General features: G+C 39.0%; 1 long non-coding RNA gene across 1 annotated transcript in view; it reads left to right on the top strand.

Moving 5' to 3' along the window:
* Window positions 1-4,105, top strand: part of LOC106461953 — a 28,991-nt gene that overhangs the window by 11,798 nt on the left and 13,088 nt on the right. The window lies entirely within an intron of this gene.

Below are 4,105 nucleotides of genomic sequence, written 5' to 3'. Positions count from 1 at the left end.
ATTATCTAGATTTTAAATTTTAAGAATGACAAAATGTTTTGCTTATAAATATCAATTGCACTCATCAAATGATCTTTTAAGTTCACTATTTTCTTTCCATAAGCACTCAATTTCAAGTTTGGCATTGTGTTATACTTTCTCCAAAGCTTTTGAAGAGTTTTTATTTTCTAATTTTTCTGATCCCATTAAAGACTATGGGGTAGAGTGGATTATTATCTATTTATGTCAGTGTAGAGTGAATAAATTAGTATGAGAATTAATTTATGGTTTCGTAGGAAATTGACAAGTAGAATGTAGTAGGAAGTGTAGAAGGCTTAGGGACAAATCAATTGTCTGGGAATACTTTTTTAGATGTTTTTTGTTCCTGAAATGTATGCCTTTGGGTTCTGGGATGTGCTCGGCTCGGAGAATTTCTGGACATGTGGAAAACCTAATCACAGATCTATGGGTACTACAGGTACTTGCATCAGGATTAGTCATTCAGTTCACATCTCCACCATCATTATTCCCCAAACTGTGGTGTTTCTGTCTCCTACAGGTTCTCAGATTTCAGAACTTTGTTTCAGGGCTATCAGAGATTTGTTGGTTGACAGGGCATTGGAGAGAGTCATCCCAGTTCTTCCAGGGTTCTATTCTCGTCTGTTTATTGTGCCCAGGAAGATTTGAGATTGGCATCAGGTCATCAATCTTTCTTGTCTAAATCAATTCCTAGATCCTTCATGATTGACAATGGAGTCATTGTTCATTCTGCATTGGCATTTTTTTCCAGGACTGTGGATGACCAAGTTTGATGTTGCCAATATCTATATACACATTCCCATAGTGGAATCATCCGCCACTATCTGTTTTTGGGCACAAGGGTCAGGTGCTGCAGTTCAAAGCTTTGCCCTTTGGACTAGCATTGGCACCATATGTATTCTGCTGAATTGTGTGAACTTTTCTCGACATCCTTCATTAACTGGGCCTGTGCACACACCATTACAGGAAGACTGGCTGATGCTGGCATCATTTTGTCAGTTGGCCTAATGTCGCACCCAGAATCTGCTTTCCGAAGTAACCAAGGCGGGATTTCTTATCAGTGCTGAGAAATCTGTTCTCACTCCAACACAATATATCATCCATCTGGGTGTCTTTTTCAACACGTATCTCAGTTGGGCTCATCTGGCTCCCATCTGGCTCCACGCTGTGGAACAGACAATCTGACTCTTACATCTCCTTCTCCCACTGCACAGATGGTTCTTCCTCTTTTGGGGATGCGAGCATCACTCAAATCCCTCATTCCTTTGGGACGAGTGCACATGCGATCCCTTCAGTGGTCTCTGGGTGACCAATGGATCAACAACGATTCACTGGATTTACCAGTCTCCTTATTTAGGATCAACATCTTTGTTCTCGAATGGTGGTTAGATTGGAACATTACTATGATAGGTGTTCCTTTGCCCCCAGCTCATCCAGAGATCCATCTTTTTACGGATATCTCAATTCAGGAATGGGGTACATATCTCAATAGTCAGGAATTCCAGGGTCTATGGATGGACGACGAAGCTTCCCTCCATCTCAGTGTTTTAGAACATTCTGTTCAAAGAGCAATATCTCAAGTCTTAAATTATTGAGGGGCAAAGTCATCATGCTTCACTCCAACAATACCATGGTGGTGTCTTACATTTCCTGTCAAGGGGGCACTCAGTCCAGGTCTCTTGTTTTTGAACATTGGATCTTTTATATTGGGCCCACTTCCATCATATCATCCTACTAGTTTGTCATGTTCTGGGGTGATGAATTTGGTGGTGGACCAATTGTATCATCCCAGCCAGATTCTTCTGGCAGAATGGATGCTTCACAAGGAGTTTTTCTGTTGGATTTGCTCTTGAATCGGGACTCCAATGTTCGATGCATTTGCCACTCATTATAACACTCAACTACTGACATTTTGGACTCCAGTACCTCACCCTCTGGCATTGGCAATTGATGCATTCAGTCAGGACTGGATTGGATCACACCTATATGCCTACCCATTGATTTGTCTGTTACCCAGAGTCCTAGCAATGATTTGTTAAACCCTTTGTCATGTTCTGTTGGTAGCACCAGATGGACCAGCTCAACCCTGATTTTCACTTTTGCTGTACGTTTTGGAGTGCCCACCTCTTCTACTTCCTCTTTGGCCATCTCTGCTGAGGCAGCCACGATCCAACATCTTACACCCATCCATCCCTTAGTTCAAGCTTCATGTATGGAGGTTATGTAGTCCTTTGCACAGCATCAGGATTTAACTTCTAAGATTTTCATGTTCCTGTCTCAGTCTCTGCATTGTCCCATGATGGTCATGTATCAATGGAAATATGGCACACATATTGACAGTGGTGTATTGCGATGAGGTTAAACCCACTTTGTCCAGACATGCCAATCATAGCTCAGTTTTTGACCTGGCTCTTTGACAAGGGTTTTGCATCTTCCACAATTGCCTTATATAAGGCGGCCTTATCGGCTATACTTGAAAAGATGGAAATTATTTGAGTCACCATTGCTCTCTGGACCCCTCAAGTCATTTCGGGTATTTTGTCCCAAACAACCATTTCAGTTACATAACTGGAATATAAAGGTGGTGTTACTTGCTGTTTCTCGACATCTGCTTGAGCCTTTAGCCTCATGTACCAAGTATCACCTTAAGGTGATAAAAGTCAGGTAGCAAGATGGTTTCAAAAACTCCAATAATACAACTTTATCATTGTGCTTTGTCCTAAGTGCAACCATGAAAATGCTGACACATTATTCTGAAGGCTATGGGATTTGATAAATCTAAACATCTTGAAAAGAGGGTATCACAAGATAGTAAAGGTTACTAACCTAATTTATAGCACAGTGTAATCTAAGATGTGACATCCATGAGTGATGATGAAGTAATGTGGTCCATCACACATCTGAAAGATACTCAGGCAATAGATACAAGTTTGAAACCAGCTTGGAGACAAAGATGTATTGGTCACAGTGGAATTCATTATGCTTATTGGAGGCCGTGTTATTTTGGAAATGGAAAGATACTAGTGGACAGAAACAATGACTTGAGTTGGTAATTCCACTCTCTTCATTCTGAAGCACTCTTCATCTACACAACCTCCCAATAACTAGACAATTGGGAGTTAAGAAGACACTGGATTGAGTGAGAGAATGATTCTATTGAATTGGATACTGAGGATTTGTAGAGAATTGGTGCATAAGTCTTTTGAACTATGCTCTGAGCATAAAGATTGATGAAAAAATAACATGGTTAACTACAGCAGGATTATCTTGGAGCACCACTTGAGAAAGATGCTGTCAATGTGCTTGGTCCTCTGTCTCAAGTGAATGAATTTGTCGTTAGAACTCCACTCAGATCAGGGATTGAACTTTGAGTCAGCCTTGTTTGTGGAAAAGTGTCAGATATTTAGAATCTAAAACACCATGATAATAGCTGTTCATCCATATTTTGATGGCATGGTAGAGACATAAAACTTTAAACTGTTAAATCAGCTACTCATTTATTTGAATGAACCTCATAAAATGTTGGATTGAGATATTAACCCTTTCGAGATGGGTCACGGGTGAAAGACCATGTCATCGCATTTGTTGAGTCGCATTCAAAATTTTATTGAACCACTGTTTCATGAATTTATGTCAATAAGTTTGGTATCAAACTTTAGATTATAATTCAAATGTTAGTATTATACCTTACTCAATTTCTTAATTTGAAAGTAAATATTAAAAAACACAGTTAAACATCAATTTTTAACGTGTCATGTTGTATGTTGAATGCAGCACTGGTTCAAATTAGATGTTTGCAATGTTAAATACTATGTCTATAGTTTTTTTATGAATTAGGAACTCAAATTACCAATATTGACAAGCCAAAATATAAAATAAGAGCCTCTTATCTTTTCAATTTGATAAGATATTGCTCATGTAATAAATCAAAGACAGTAACACCTTGACCACCTCTTTCCATTTTTGGAAATGATCCCATATATAAACTACTTCTATATATGACCTGAATAACCAATTGAAAGCTCAGAATGTCCTCCTAGTGGCTTTCTTGGCCATATTAACATGTTTGGATACCATCTCTTTCTTT

The sequence above is a fragment of the Limulus polyphemus genome, unplaced genomic scaffold, assembly GCF_000517525.1.
Source record: "Limulus polyphemus unplaced genomic scaffold, Limulus_polyphemus-2.1.2 Scaffold1064, whole genome shotgun sequence".
Lineage (NCBI taxonomy): Eukaryota > Metazoa > Arthropoda > Merostomata > Xiphosura > Limulidae > Limulus > Limulus polyphemus.
The sequence above is the reverse complement of the archived record's forward strand: the minus strand, read 5'-3'. Positions and strand labels throughout refer to the sequence as shown.